Here is a 17058-nt window from a genome sequence, read left to right on the forward strand (position 1 = left end):
ACCTGGTTTAGGCAGCCGCCCACCCTCTACCCTCATGAGGAAATGAATGGACAAATGAACTAAATAGGTGAAGACTTAATGAAAGATTGCAGTTGCACAAAAACCTGATAAATCTGGAACCCTTGCACCCAAATAATTGCTGTCGACTGAAAATGACATCACAGTGAGATCAGGTAACAATCACGGCTCACCTGTTTTCTGTTTGGTCATGTGACACTCGCAAGCCTAGCTAGCCCTTCAGCACTGTGATGTCATTTTCATTTGACGCAAGTAGCAAAATGTTCAAGCTTATGTCGATCCATAGTGGAACTGTTTGTTCTGTAAAATACAGCTCATATCGCGAAAAATTCACAAGTCTGGTTAGTCGTACCTCAAGACACAACTGTATTTGAGTCCAACTACTATTAAAATATATCAACGGTCGTTGCCGTTTACAATTTCAACTGTCATAAAACACAACAGTACTTTTAGGTGTTTGTTTTTTTTCATTGCATTTAAAATAAAAATTTTCATGTGTTGCCATATACAGTATATTGTTTGTTTGTTTGTTTGTTTGTAATGGGCAGGGGTCCCAATACTTCTGCCAGTACAGTTTATCCTGTGAGCAAATAATTTTTATACCACTGCTGGTGCATGATAAGATAAACACCATTACACAGGCTACAACATTCACACATTTGTCAATAAATGCAGATTTCACACAAGTTCTTTTTCACCACACACGCCACACACACATGTTGATGTATTGGCTATTACACCAAAATGGTCATACTGGCATAAAATGCCCAAAGCAGTGGATGCTTTATGACGTTTTGGGAAATATTCAGCCTTAAAAATAACTTTATTATCAAATGTGCCTCGGAGTGCCAACGGTGATGAAGACCAAGAAGCCGCGCAACAAGATGAGAGGAGGGCGCCTATGAAGGGGGGTGCGGAGGATGCTGGAGTGTGGTACACTGTCACATTTCATGTGCTCTGACATTATAAAGGAAACGCCATTTGCGCCAATGGAGCAGAAATATAGTTACTTGGGGACACAAAGCCTTTATAAATGTACTTTTCGATTACGCATCTGCGACTGCTGCTGCCTTCGTGCCTTATTGTCGTCCATCCATTATTGTCACTTCTCTGCAAATGTAACCACCTCAGTTGAAAGATAACAAGGCCTCCAACTACAATGCCTGTATTAACACTGGGAGCAGTGATAAACGCACACCAGCTTTTCATGGAGGATTGTCAAAATGATCGTCAAACTTTGACACAATGCCATGCCTACATTAGATGTTATTGGTTTTGCAATTTAGCATTGAGGATACACTCGTGGGGGCTCATTGCATAAATGCCCTAGTAGGAGTTGACGGTTTCAAACCAAAATTGTTCAGTTCCTGTTTAACTCATTTGCTCCCAAAAACGTATACATATGTTCTATTTTATATATATTAAGTGTCCCAAAGACGTATTTATGTTTTTTTGTTTTTTTATGCTAGCGCATACAGAAGGCTTTGACGCAGGCTCTCAACTGCAGAGAACGAGTGAAAAAAAATGGTAGTAATTACAAAAACGGCCAGCAGTTGGCAGCAGAGTATAATAGATCAACCAGGGCCATGATGGAAACAAACTGTTTCCCAACAGTTCTAAGCAGATTTGTGAATAATGATGAAACTTAACTATATTCTAATGCTAATTGCTGCAAAAACAGAAACATATAGAAATTTACTATTTTTTCTGATGAAAGAGGAAACTCTAATCTTTCTTTTGGTAGGTTCCATGTTTTTATAGCAAAAGAACACAATATTCTGCAGGCCTTGCAAAATCAGTTGAAAGCCATTAAAGCAGCTGGCAGTGAAGGGGGTTGCTTCAGTGAAAATGACTGGGAGGTTAATATCAAGCATGGGTCATTGAGACTTTTTCACGTGTCGTGCTATGATATACATGGACACCCTGACCCAATATCGTGCAGATCGGGAAAACCGGTGTCTTCCGGCCTCCTGCTAAAACTGTCTTGGATCCTGCTTGTTTTTGCTTGGAGGCATTTACATTTGGTTTTGTCTGAACAAAGTCACATATGCTCAATCAGGTTCAGGTCAAGTAATTGACTTGGTCGTGGCTTTACTTGAAAAAACAAAACAAATCGAATCCATCTGTCAAGCGCCAGCCAATGAGTTTTTAAGCATGTGACTGATTATGAGCAAATAATCTGATTGCCCAAAACACTTCAGAATTCACCCTGCTGCTTTTATCAACAGTCTCATCAATAAATACAAGGGAACCTGTTCCATCGGCAGCCATGCCCACCAACTCTTACACCAATCACCTGATTTGGATGTAATTAACCCTCAAATTAAAGCTGCAAGTCTGCATTTAACTCACGTCTTGTTTCTGTGATGGTGTTTAGAGCCAAAAAGGTGGGAATTGTGTTGATGTCCCAATATTTATGGACCTGACAGTATATTAGTTATTTTTACACAGTGACTTTCAAAGTCTGCAATTGGCTGGCAACCAGTTCAGGTTGTACTCCGCCTACTGCCCGAAGCCAGCTGGGATAGGCTCCAGCATCCAACGACCCTTGTGAGGAAAAGCGCCTCGGAAAATGGATGGATGGATGGATGGATGGATGGATGGATGGATGGATGGATGGATGGAGGATGGATGGATGGATGGATGGAGGATGGATGGACTTTCAAAGTGCGGTACTAGTACCACAAGTGGTAAGTGGGCCATTCTGTTTAAACAAACGTACTGCTAAGTACGGCTCATCTCAGCATTTAACTTTTCAATACACCGTAATATTTTTTGCATTTAATATTTGAACTTTTTGTTTTTACACATCTATATTATAAGTTAACCTCCCAAGCCAGATTGATAATTGTGATTCACTCAAGGATGTTCTTCACATTATCAATCCCTTTCGGGAAAGGAGGGACTTGCTGTACAATACTTTGAGCTGACTGGTCGATGCGGCATCTTTGCACGTTTGTTTTGACCAATCAAGGCAGCGGATGAAAAAATTCTCTTCCGTCTCGTCTTAAGGAGGGGTTTAAGCACGAACATCTTTGCCAAATAAAAATGCATGAAGTGCCTCTCGCTGTTCAAATTCAACAAGGAAACAGTGAGTAATTCTGCAAGAACAGAATTAATTGCAGCATCCATTCGTCTGTTAGGCTTGTTTGTTTCCCCCCGCCATCGGCGCTTATTGGCCCTAAACAAGGCCTGATTGGTCCAATCTACAAAAAAAGGTCGGCTGCAGACGTATCAGCGGGAGCGGTACAAGATGTATTCACCGGAGTTAGTGAATTCAAAAATACTGCGACAATTCAGCTTGCTGGCAAGGTTAATTATAAGTCCCATTTTTATTTAACTTGTAATGTGCAATACATTTTAATTGGGGCATTGTTTGTCTCTAATTTGTTTATTTGTTTATTGTAATATTACAGTGGATTACAATATACTTATTTTTGAAGAATATGCCTACTGTGCTACTTTATTTTAATTGTATTTATTTGTGGTCCTTTTTTAAGGTATTATTTTGTGTTGAAAGTTTCAGAAGGACTCTTTTAATGCATCGGTGATGGAAAAAAAAAGAAGAAAAAGACACACATTGATTAAAATACACTTAGATATTTGAAAGTCGGATTGACAACCTAGAGAGAAAGCGTGAATATGATGTGATCGCTTCTTTACAGCTCCAATAATGACACCAAACTCCAAAAATCCAGAGGGATGTATAAGGTGCCTTTGTGTATACATTTGTATGCAAGCTGCAAGTGAATGACTGAATATGTGCATGTGCTGCATTTGAAATTGCCCTCCTTCAGCCTAAGAGCCAGCAGAGGAAAATCTGATTCTCCTCTCATGAGAAATAAATGCTACAAAGGGTCTAAGGAAAAAAATGGACGAGCAGATAAAAGTGACTGTGTAATGAGAGCGAGAAAGCAAAGCGCAACCCATTCGTATACGCAGACAGCTTGCAATGAGGCCTGAATAAAAGCACTGACCTCGCATTGGAGACGAAGCAGCCACTCAGCCAGATGTTTACTGCAGAAACGTGTTTGCATCTTTGGGGTGATGTAATGAGGCCAACGCACTCTTAACAATCGACGGAACGGTTAGGCTGACAAGATCTAAAAACAAGGCTAGTATGATAGCATCAAAGTGATATTCACATATAAGTGTCTGTCGGGTGCACTGTTGACAGACAACGAGATGACAACACGGTACTGTGGTTATCGATCTCATTTCACACTTTTCAGATATTTGAATCCTATGAAATGAGCTCATCATTCTTGAACAGTTGCTCGTGCGCTAAATTAGTTGGCGTGCTGCCCTACGACACCAAAGTGTCGCTCTGCGGAGGATAATAGAGCCTGTCTGCTTTTCCAGTTCCAATCCAAAGCATTGTCATTTTCTTGACCAGCGGCCAGAATCATTATGCACGAGCGTCCATCATCTGCATACCTCTCTCTCCACTATGTCCCATCGGCTTACACAACCCATTTAGAATATTCGCCATTGCATCTTCCATACTTCCAATTTCTATAGTTTTTGTCCTTATTGAGGTTGCTTGGTGAATTAGGGCCTTTCCCAGCTGACTTTGGACAAGAGACTCAATACACCCTGCACTGCAAATCACAGCACATAGAGACAAACAACCATTTACACATACGGACTATTTAACTTCATGAAAATAAGCTGCATGTTTCTGGATATGGGAGGAGCCGTAGTACTTGAAGAAAACACACTCAAACGCATGCAGACTACACCGAGGTCTAAACTAGGGGTGTGCTCAAAAAATCGATACTGCATTATATCGTTGCGGGCCTCATTACAATACACGTATCGATACGCAGGCGTCAAAATCGATATTGCTCGTTAACTTTAAATAGGTTAATGTCTGCCTTTGTAGCTTGCATTGTACCTAAAAAAATAAAAACCAGCAGCGTCTTTGAAGTTAATTGCCTTCAATTAATGCAAAAATAGCTCACCAGTGATTGGACACTGTCTTGCTAAGAAAAATTAAAGCAGAGGAAGAATATCAACATTTATTTACTTCTAAACTTAACATGGCACGTGTCTTAATGTACCAATTTTCGTATATATTTTGTTTAAAAACAATAAAAAAAATAGAATGTGCTACATAAAAAAATGCTGTTTTTATTTCCCAAGCATTTTAAATAAGCATATTTTAGAGCTGTAATAATACTTTGATATTTTTGCTCATATCGGCTCATGTCTATTAATAAATGTTCCCGGTGTGTCTGTGAAAGCTGCTCCTTGTTCTGCACACATTTTAGAACAGGCATGCCGTTAGGTGGTAAACCAGAAGAGCTACTAACAAAAATATTTTTGTCAGTCACCATAACAAACATATCCTTTAGGTATACATATGACTGTTACTATAAAATTCAAGAAAATTCATGTAATATATCTGGATACGTATCGCCTTGAAGATCAAGTATTGGGATACATGTGTATTGCGATACGTATCGTATCGTGAGGTTGGCGGCAATAACCAGCCCTAGTCTAAACCCAGTGCCTCTCATATGAGGCAGATGTGTCAGCCACTATAACCACCTACTGCTACATCAAATCTTTCACGAGCAAAGTTTCATACACAAGTAAAAATTGTTCAACTAAACTTCAGAATATATCCCCTAAAGCCAAACCGATACAAAAATCTGAAGGAGAACAGTGAGACAAGACAAGACACTATATTGGGCTTTTTGCCATCTACACCTTTATGAGTCAATCAGTAATACTATGCCAACCAGTAAAATAGCAATGAAGGTGAAAAGCATTATGTGAATTTTAACTCAGAAACAGTTAACTTCTTTTGACACTAATTATCAAACTTTGATCTCACTTTAAATGCTGAAGAAAAAAAACAACATATTTTTTGCGTGGCTGTCTGGGACACCTGATCAAAAGCTGATTTGGGCAAGACCTGGAATTTACCCAAACTGCTTCAAACCAAAATGGCAGACTTCTGTTAAATTTTTCTCTTGGGTCCTTGAGACTTTTTCATGCATCCTGAGCACACAAACTTGTCCACCCAATTTGTATTGATCTGTCAAACAGGTGTCAGGGGCTAATTAATAAAAAAAACAACTTTCCAGATCATTAATATACAGGCTACAATAGATTTTCACCAGGATGCACGCACAAAATTGGAGATTTATTTATTTATTTTTTTGGTCATGTTGAGGGTCCGAAAGTGGGTTGTACATTTGCTGGAATAATAAATGCTGTCACATTAGGTGTGGAGTTAGGACCCCAACACAGACAAGACAAGGAAGTTGAGGAACAGAGTCTTTATATAGAGAGCAGGGATGGATTCACGTGGTCTCGTAGAAAACACGACGGAAAAAGCTAGACTAAGAATCTTGAGAGAACCTGGATGTATGGTAGCGTCCTCGAACACATGGAAGAAAAGCTTGAACTGAGGAAAGCTTGGTATGGAAGAGTTGGGATAAGAAACCTCCACATACTTAGAGAAAGCCTCAACGTACTGACAAAAATATCACTCAGTAACGCTAGGGCAAGGCACAATTTTATATAACAAAATAAAGGCCTATAATACCAAATGAAAGTTATTATTATATATATATCATTATATATCATTATAAAGGACATAGCAACTACAAAATAAGAGTGACTAAACAAAGTAAGAGTGACTAATACGGGACCATAGCAACTGCATAGAAACTGACAACATCATCATCGTAAGGACTATAGCAACTGCCTATCAACTACAATAAGAGTGACTCGACAAAATAAGAGTGATTAATACAATAACATAGCGACTGACAACATCATCATCATGAGGACCATAGCAACTGCATATCAACTACGAAATAAGAGTGACTAGACAAAATAAGAATGAGTAATACAGGGCCATAGCAACTGCATAGCAACTGACATCATTATTACAAGGGACAAATACAAGACCATAACAACACAATGACTCCATGACCCACCACAAAATACAGTCGTAACAAAACACATGATTTCAAGAGTGCTTTGGCACTGGTCCTTGGGCCTAATAACACATTTTTAACACACAATATACACTCTGAACCCATTGAACTGGAGTCCTAATAGGTTGTGAAATTGCCATCTAAAGATTCTTGCAGCCAGACACAAATGGCCTCCCCATTGAAAACATGGTCCTATCACTCACTCCAATAGGAAATGAATGCAAGTCAAGCTGAACCAACACACATAGTGGTTCCCATAGGTGCCCTGTATAGAGTCATTAGTAATAAGTCAGCCAAGCATCTCCGCTCATTTCTCCCTCAGTAACGTCAACACTCTGAGACAACAATTACCCTTCCCTTACCCCCACAGCTACTTTAGCTATGTCTGTGTTAAAATATAATATCGTTTTGCACATTTCGCCATCTCAACCAACACATCTTATTAATGTCATTCATTTGGTGTGAGGTTTGTATTTAGAACTTGGTAATCAATGTCAGAATAGGTGGAAAAAAATCATCCAACGCTACCACGTTTTGTCCAGTATAATGGAATCAAGCAGTAGTTTTCACAACATTTGTTTAATCCTACGGGAAATTTCTATTTTGTTATTGATCTTGAACTTTAAATATATCATAACAGCGGGGCCAATTCCTTTCACTTTTGCTGTAGACACGTGCAAATAAAAGTGTACTGTAGCTATTGATATCTTGCCTCAGATTAACCTTTTGAAGTCAAACCCAAATGTTCAGTCTACTGTGAAAATGATTTTTTTTCACTGTTACATATACTTCAAGTGGGAAATGTATTCCCAGGCCCCAATCAGGATCCTATTAGTGCTGCAAAAAGGGCGCTAGCATCAAGGACCTAGTTCTGGTATGCACACTTTGATTTACAATAAGTCTCGAAACGTCCATCCTAAGCCAAAAGTTTCATTTTGACCTTGACTTAGAGCATGGTGTCAAATTGTCCTGCAGGTTTTGGAGGTTTCCCATCCTCAACACAGCTGATTCATATTTAAGCTCATCAGCAAGCTCTGCAGGAGCCTGATAATTATCCTGATCATTGAATCAGGTGCGTTGGAGTAGAGAAATATGGAAAACATGCAGGACTCTGGCCCTCGAGGACCGGATCTTGACACATGTGACTTAGAGCATGGGTAGGGAACCCTGGTCCTCGAGAGCCACTGTCTTCCATGTTTCCCTCCAGCAACACAGCTAATGTGATGAACAGGATCATTATCACCCCGGGTTTTCACTGGATGCGGTTGCGGTGCGGTTGCGGTGCGGTGCGTCTTGACTGCGTGCTCCGGACGGGTCAATTTTTTTGTCAATCCACACCGGCTCCGCACAGCTGCGGTCCGGCAGCTCCGTCGCCGCCCACTTCCCAACGTGTCTCGCGGGACCGCGCGCGCGCGCGATCATGTGGCATTTCACAACGACAAACATACAGAAAGTCTGCTCAACAGAGAAGCAGAAAGATATGAGATTCCATGCAGCATCCTTTTTTTGGTTGTCCTTGTAAAGTATATTAATAACGAGAGTCGGGTCAGTGCGGGTCCACTCTTTATTTCTGTCTTCCCCGTCCGGCTGCCGCTCAGTACGGCAAGCGAGACGGGCACAACAAGCAATCGCGAACATCAAACTCACAATACATTACAGTCCTTATAAAAAGGATGTGCCGTGTCATATATTATTTTGTGGTTTTCCACCTCCAATATAAACCTCTCCTCGTCCATGTTCGCTGGTGTCTAAACCGTGAATGAGCACATGGCCCGGCGACGCCCACGTCACGTTTTGCTGAAAAACTGGCGAAATAGGAGCTGGCGAGTGTTTTATTCTGAAAGGTAACCGGAAATTTATTTTTGAACTGCCTCGGTCTTCCTGTCCCGCTCGATGTGTTTTGTGCTAGCTTGCCATTTGCCGGAGGCCTACCGCTGCGGCGTCCGGCAAAAATAGAAAATAGGTCTATCCTTGCGGAAGGCTTGCGGCACGCCGCAGGCCTTCCGCAGTCGACACGCAACGCACCCGCAAGCGGTGTAAACTGCACCATTCGAATGAATGGAATCTAATTGCTTGCGTCGCCGGACCGCACCGCAACCGCACCGCAACCGCACCGCAACCGCAACCGGTGAAAACCCGGGGTCAGGCTTCTTCAGAGATGGCTGATGATCTGATAATATGAGTCAGCTGTGTTGGAGGAGTGAGACATGGAAAACAGGCAGGAGAGCGCCTCTCGAGGACCAGGGTTCCCTACCCTGCCTAGAATAAATAACCTGAATTTAACAATACAGTTATTAGAAAATGGAATATTCCTTTGCTCATCCCATATTCCCCTAAATTCAACATATTTAGACATGACAAACTTCTGACTTTACCCAGCAGGTCTGAATGCACAATTTCCTGTTTAGTGCCAATATCCGATTTTTGTATTTATTTTTTATTCAGATTAGGGAGCCTTTGTCCTCCGTGTAAAAAAAAAGAAAAAAAAAGTTTTGAGCCATGAATTTAGCGCCCACGACATAGACCTACTTTCATCTTATCTAAAGTTTAGTCTACTTTCAGCCATCAAATTGTCAGATGCACCAGGGGCTAGTAAAAGAAAACATTCTCAGTCCACCCAGCATGGCGCAGCACGGTCTGCCGAATTCACAAACACACTTAAGGAGGCTCGCACCTGCAAGAAAATTGCGATTTTTACGCCCAAGCTAGGAAAAAGGAGCCCTGAGTGTCAACTGATGCGTCCTCTGGTTTGGAAAGATGGAGTCAATGGCGACCAATGACACAAGCAGGACATAGACAATGTGTGAGTCCTTTCCAAATGGTTATCTACCATAGCAAGCACTTTCTCATTTTAAACTTGGAACTGTGCCTGTAAATCCAGCAGAGAGACAGACTATTAAAACACAAGGAAATGTTATCCATCCACACCATGTGTCTCTTCACACTTTGTGCTTTGCTGCTTTGTTCCCCTCATATCATCACCTGGCATCATGTAACTAGATATATTGTTCAATTATTTTCAGTCAATATGGTTTGAGTGCTATATAAAAGATAGATGGATGTTTAAAAAAAAAAAAAAATAGATGCAGTGGCACCGTAACATTAAACACCTCTATAATTTGGAAACAGACCAAAATTATGGCAGTTTCCCAGTCATCAGACTTTCACTCAGTAAGCAGTTAAAAGGATTAATGTCACAATTGTGTTTTGGTTTTCCTTTGACTTGTTTTTTCCACATCTTTGTTTTACGTGATGTCACCATAAAATGAATACAACCAAAGTGAATATGACAACAACAAAACGAGCAAATGAAACTTCTTTGAACATAGCAGTAGCCTCGTACTAAAGTGGGACATGGGAATGCAATAAACGAGAAAATGTGGACGCGTGTCATAAGAAAACATGATTTTCTGCTTTGCTTGCTGTTTTTAACATGATTGTTTCATTTTTAGGGCTTAGAAATGTTTCACATTTACTAATTATGACTTTACTACGGTGTTAGGAATGCTAGTTATAGGCTAATGGTATGTTCCAGTATAGGCACCATCCTAAACCAAAAATTCTTACTTGATTATTGCCATAGTAACTTGGGACAGATTCGCAGTACAACTTGCACATATGTTAAACACTTCCATCTCTGGGTCCAAGTGCCATTGATTCTACTTGAGTGCTCAATAAAAGTGTCAAAACACACACAACACGTCTTAAATCACGGGTCACCTCAGCCAAAGTGAAGTAAACCATCATTAGGGTATCATCTACAGCAACAACTATGCAGGACACATAGCATGGTTTGCTGACCGTGTTAGTTCAGTTCACAAATGCAAATCAGGTAGCGTTGATGACTACATGCTAGGACTAAGCACAAAGTGGCTAAGGAGCGAACATACGTGAGCAGGACTTGACTGATGATCTGCCTAACCTGACGTGACTCGACTTGCTTGACGACAATGGGTTCACAGAAATTAATTTACCTGTATCCTCAAAGGCTGTTTATGGTTTCTACGTTGCATCCACTGGGAAATGGAATTTTGGGAGACTGAAAACAGTCTACATTGAAATCAGGTTCCAGTCTAAATATTTCTGATATAACGTTGCCCTTGACTTTTCTGTGTTTATGACACATCTTTCCGATGATGATGACGCAATATTTTTTTTTTCTTGTTCACGGGCTTCTTATCCTGTGTTTTGGTGGCTTCCATTGGCAGTGTCGCAGAATCACTTACAGTCCTGACTTCAATGTGTCAGTGTTTTTGCTCATTTGATTATTGTCATAATACATGCGACATGCAAGACTGTCTAAAAGGGCAACATCACAGTACATTATATTTTTCTTCTCCCATTAAAATCAAAGTGTGCCTAGAGTAAGCATGTCGCCTGTCAATATCAAAGGTCTTAGTAATAGTACCCCATATCAATGACACATCGCACCTGATTTGTAAGGTTCCATCTCCCTTTTAAAGAGTTAAGTGGCACTTCCTCAGGTGAAGTGCCTCATCACAAACATTGAGCATTTGCTCAGTGAAGGCCCCCAACCGTCTGCACCTGTCATGCATTAACTACCGAACGGAATCTTTATATGGGATTTTAAGCATGACACTAAATGCACGTTTGCCTCTCAGTGGTGCCGTAAAACATAGCAGTTCCTGTTCATTCATGCGCGGATGGAGAAGAGCGCAGCTGGCAATCAAGTTCACTTGAGGAGTTTGTGTGTGGGTCACGATCAATGATGCCAGGAAGCTCGCTTGCTTACTCGGCATTAGTGTGGAGAACACAACGACAGGCTTGGATTATTATATTTATTTGTCTGGATCGTTCTGTTTGGAAATTGCGAGCATGGTGCAAAAGCAGAAAGTCATTTCCTGAGATTTGATTCCAGTTGCCTTTTATTCTACCTCTGTGGTTGCTTAAAACCACAAACATAACAAATCTTAAATCTCAAATTGGCTGAGCAAAAGTGAAGTATGTCATCTGTAAGACATCATCTACCATCCTCTATATGCAACTGTGACACGCATGTCTACACCTGTACACCAACAATTGTGACACGTACCGTACAGTGCTTCTGTCTGAATGGATGAGCGGGTCGTCAATGAGCATAATAAGCTAAGGAGTCCATCTGTAGTAGTGCTGCCTGTGAGAAGGTAACGCCTCTCCTACCGTAAGAGGTAAACACGTAATAGGATCACAGGCCGACCAGCTGGCCTCATTGCTGACACACGCCAGAAGACTATAAAAAGAAGCTAGTAATGTTATTAGCTGACCGTATCTCTTTGAAGCTCTGATTGATTGTATTATAGCAACGTCAACAAAATACAGACTTTTCTGATAGTGCTTTATTGATACAGCAGGACATAAACACCGCCAAGCATGAACTCTTGAACCGCAGCATGAATGTGGCCAACAACAGCGGACATCTTGCCACTGACCCCGACTTGACCGGTCGGCCTTGCATTAACACCACCACACAGTGGCAGCCCTAGCTTAAATGGTGCCCGAGTTCTGCCGTCTTCAGAGACAGAAGACGTTCCAAAATACTCAAGGAATGCTTGTAATGTTGCATAAAATAGCATTTTCATATCAGACATTCATAGATTATGTACTGTAAATTACTACCACTGAAATTTTTTTCCAGGAATACAAACATACTATAACTTTGATGTAATGTCAATCCATTTGAATTGATCACAACTTTCAATCGTCAGTTATGAAGCAAGAACGAGGCTTCCGTCGCTGGTTGGCTTGATTTTAAGTACCGTATTTTCCGCACTATAAGGCGCACCTAAAAGCCTTCAATTTTTTCAAAAGCTGACCATGCGCCTTATAATCCAGTGCGCCTTATATATGGATCAATATTGAGCCGCAACAGGTCTCGCTGTCAAGACGCTATCGGTGACCCTGCACGATCGGTGACGCGCATGCGCAGAAGATCCCGTCATCTTGGATCGCTAGCTAATACTAATACTTTACCTCAGAGAAAATAATAAAACAGCTGTTTATTCATTTTGGAGTTGTGAGAAAGCTGGTTTGTAATTTATTAATAAAGTTTGACTGACCTGACTGTTTTGTTGACGTTCCCTTTAGCGCAGCACCATCTAATGGATGCATAACGTAACCCCAATCTCTACTGTAGCGCCTTATATATGAAAAAAAGCTTTAAAATATGTCATTCATTGAAGGTGCGCCTTATAATGCGGTGTGCCTTATAGTGCGGTGCGCCTTATATATGGAAAAAGTTTGAAAATATGTCATACATTGCAGGTGCTCCTTATAATGAGGTGCGCCTTATAGTGCGGAAAATACGGTACCCGGTGCTCGCTTTGCTGGGCCGCTGTCGACGGCTCCTCTCTTTGGGCGGTCCTTATGCATGCCAGATCCATCACACCAGCATCGACAGAAATTCAAACAGAATTCGCCTCTCTCTCCCACTGCTCATTGAATCAGTGGGTGCTGGTGTCTGTGGATCTCACTCTGCTTCATCTAACCTTCCCTCCTTCCTCCCTTTGGTCTCTTGAGCTCTCCTTAATTTGTTGGTATTTAGAGGTTTCTGGGGTTGGCGTAAGACTCTGATTTTGTGACCATGTGGATGGCAGGAAGTGTTTAGTCGGTGCTGGATTTCACTTTGATTTATCTTTCTTTTCTTTGACCTTTCCTCTGGTCTCCTAACCTTCTGAACTTCACGTCTCTGGCGAGACTCTGAAGTAAGGTGAAGGGTAATGGGATTTTTATTATGTTTTAGGTGAGTTAATGAGTATAAATTTACACCTATTTACACGCACGCGTACACCCCCACACATGCATGCACACATATGCACAAAATATAAACTATAAAATATACAAAAAAAAGAGAGAGAGCACAATGATGATAAGATGTTGAATCAGTAAGACTGCCGAATGAACAATTCTGAGTTCTCTCTTGGAAAAAAGGAAGAAAAAGAAAAAAAAAAAGTAAAGAAAAACATTTGTAGCATTATTTTAAAGATCGATTCCCTTCCTGACTCCAATCCTCCCTATTTATCTGGGCTTTGGACTGGAACTGAGTTACACAGTCTTGCCTCTCAGACTAGGCTAGGCATACAGTGCCTGTAGTATTCGTCTCCCATCCGACCAACCAGACCTGGCCCTGCATAGCTTCCAAAATCAGAGGAAAATCTGGCATTCTCATCTCCTTTAATACGCTTTACAAGTTTACCTGCACCATAACAGGAGGGTAAAAGCAGCAAATATGCCATTTAATCTATCACAGCTTTGCGAGAGACCACCACCAGACAGCTAATCTAGCTATCCATCTTATTTGAGGTAATGTTGACTGATGATTGTCAGTGGTACGGCCTCTTTACAGGAGGCTGCAGTTGATTTTCCTGGGGAAGCTTTCGCAGCCTGGCCCCGCTCGCGTCCATCATATTGGCACTGACAGATGTCAAGAAGCATCCCGCGTCCATACAAATGAGAAAAACACACACGTGCGCACACCCACACACATTTTCTGTGTCGCATTGCTTTATCAGAAAATAACAATAAATGGGTAAGTGTTTCCGTCTTGGGTCACAGTTTTGGGAGAGACACAAGTAAAGAGAAGAGGGAGTTACTGCTGAGTAAACCACTTGATCTACCATGCTGCCGCGCGCTTTGGTCTGTGTGTGCGTGTGCATGTCTGTGTGCATCAAATGCTAATTGCCTCCATAGGAATACGATAACAAGGGCTGCACACAGAGAATGGCAAATGTGAGCTGGTGCGCATTGGGAGAGCTAGCAAGCACAAAAGGCACTCAATGCCATACTGTATACAGAGAACCTTCACTATTCTGTGACTTGCAAAGATTGGCGAAGTCCCCCGCTCCACCACCACCATCAAAACTGTGCATAATCACCTACTGTATATTTATAAAAAATTTACATTAAAAACAGCTCAAACATGATTTGATTTTGAAAAGTGCAAGGACGCATACTGGCATATGTGTCACAACTTCACAACAATACCAATTACCGCAGGTGTGTGAAACTCAAGGCCCGGGGGCCAGATTTGACCCACCACATCATTTTGTGGCCTGCGTAGGGAATTAATATTTCAAGCATTTTGTTTACAATCTCCTTTTTCGAGTGCGCTCACACTAGGGCCATTGTACCGTGCCCAAGCACGCTTGTTACTAAAGTCCGGATTCTATAGGTAGTGTGAGCGCAATCGATCTGCGCCCGAGTTACGGTTCGGATCCTCAGTTTGGCACAATTGGTGCACTCACAGCCATTTCTTCCGTACTGTATACTGAAACCTGATTGCGCCAAATGTCCCCCTCCAGTCTGCACCCACATTACTCTTATACCAAATCGTACTCGGGCCCAGTTGCCTCCAAAATATACATCATCACGTTGATTCGCGTAAGAAGAAGATGTCATCATTAGGGGACTGTTGTTTAGATGACTCAGCAGTGCTATGGAGAGTGAACTTCTTACGTGAATCAACGTGATGAGGTATATTTCGGAGGCAACTGGGCCCGGGCACGGTTTGGTTAGAGTAATGTGAGTGCGAGCCGGAGGGGGACAGGGGAGGGGGGGTAAAAAGGCTTCAGTACGGTACGGAAGAAATGGCCCAAGTGTGATTGTGCCCTTAAATAAACTGAAAAATAATCTTTTTTTTTGCTGGATTTTGTTTTCAGAACTAGTTTGCTATCCATCATTCTTTGTGTACAATATGACACAATCATGCAGTTATATGAGTTCGCAGTCATCACGGCCCTACGAGGAAAAGCGTAATTACGATGTGGCCCACGACAATCAGTTTGACACCCCCGAACTACTAATTTCCTCTATTAGCTATCTAATTTAGTTTTTGAAACATAAGAACACCAATTCACAACTTGTTACTCGTAAATTCACATCTTCACTGATTTTCCTATCCTGTTTTTGCTTACAAACGTGGCTATTTTATGTGCCCTTTCAGAAATGCCCCAAGGTGCCACAAGATGGCGCCAAAGCCTTATCCAATTAAAATTAGAGCTTTGGCACCTTCTTGTGCAATATCAATGTCAAAGAACGATGTTGAAGTGACAGAAGGGCTTGTGTTGCACAGGCTCAAACCTTGACAAATATCAAAGTAGTGCTTTGACACCATCTTGTAGTATATTTTTTTTAAAAACAAAATTAAAAGAATGGGGTGTTTTTAGTGTGATGGAACCAATTAATGGCATTTCAAGTACATTTCAACTGAGGATTTAAAGTTGGGTAAAAACATACTTACACCATCAGGGGGAATCCTTACGTGAACGTGATATAAACATTTATTCCTTACAGTGGTGTTTAAAGTCGTATTTTGGGAACTTCTGGGTCACTTGAGCAGTAAAAAGACATCCACCTGTCAGTTTACAAGAGCAAATAAAATCCAGCAAAGAATCGAACGAGGCTCGTGAGATTCGCTCTCGTAGATGTTGGCATGCAAAAGCTATGAGCTTAGGACGTCAAGCCTCAACACCGGCATAAATACGTGAGAATCTGTTGTACATGTGTCACTGGGAGAAGTAATGATGTGGAATGCAATATTGGTATCCTAATTAGCTCTGGCGCCTTGTGACAGGATGCAGCAATATGTTCAGGAGCCCTCTGACATCTGGCTATCATTTTGACACTGTTATAATAGTGTCGAGCTTAATTGCATTGATGTCTGTAAAGCTCATCATTATATCATTACAGATGGAGTTGGTCACAGCCTGTCACAATGTTGTTTATACGTTGATGAAACCAAATTAACTGTTTGTGGAGAAAACACCAATAATGCGTTGAGCATTTTGCAGCCAGAATCTGTATAACACCAAAAATGTGCTTGCAGCTCTAATTTTGAAGAGATTTACAGCAAAATTACTATGTTCCCCTTCTTATATCAAGGGTCATCGTTTGCACTTCAGCTATAAGGCAGGTGTTTTGTTTTTGTTTTTGTTTTTTTAATGGTAGAGCAGAGAGAATATATGAATGAGTATGATTACTGTTGCACACTCTGTTTATAGTATGGAATGGATGTAACAATATCCAAACATCTCGATACGGTATTATCACGATACGATAGTTATCACGGTATTGTGGGGAGGTTGGTGAG

The 17058-nt window shown here is 41.2% G+C and overlaps 1 protein-coding gene across 2 annotated transcripts in view; it reads right to left on the reverse strand.

Moving 5' to 3' along the window:
* Window positions 1-17058, reverse strand: part of shank3a (SH3 and multiple ankyrin repeat domains 3a) — a 272857-nt gene that overhangs the window by 223335 nt on the left and 32464 nt on the right. The window contains exon 1 of one of the 2 annotated variants that reach the window (XM_077515776.1): window positions 12028-12040. The exons of the other annotated variant lie outside the window; for it this stretch is intronic. The gene's annotated coding sequence lies outside the window, so the exon portion shown is untranslated. Of the gene's footprint in view, window positions 1-12027; window positions 12041-17058 lie in introns of those variants that run through there. 2 annotated transcript variants of the gene reach the window in all.

This window comes from Festucalex cinctus, chromosome 3, assembly GCF_051991245.1.
Source record: "Festucalex cinctus isolate MCC-2025b chromosome 3, RoL_Fcin_1.0, whole genome shotgun sequence".
NCBI classification, from domain to species: Eukaryota; Metazoa; Chordata; class Actinopteri; order Syngnathiformes; family Syngnathidae; genus Festucalex; species Festucalex cinctus.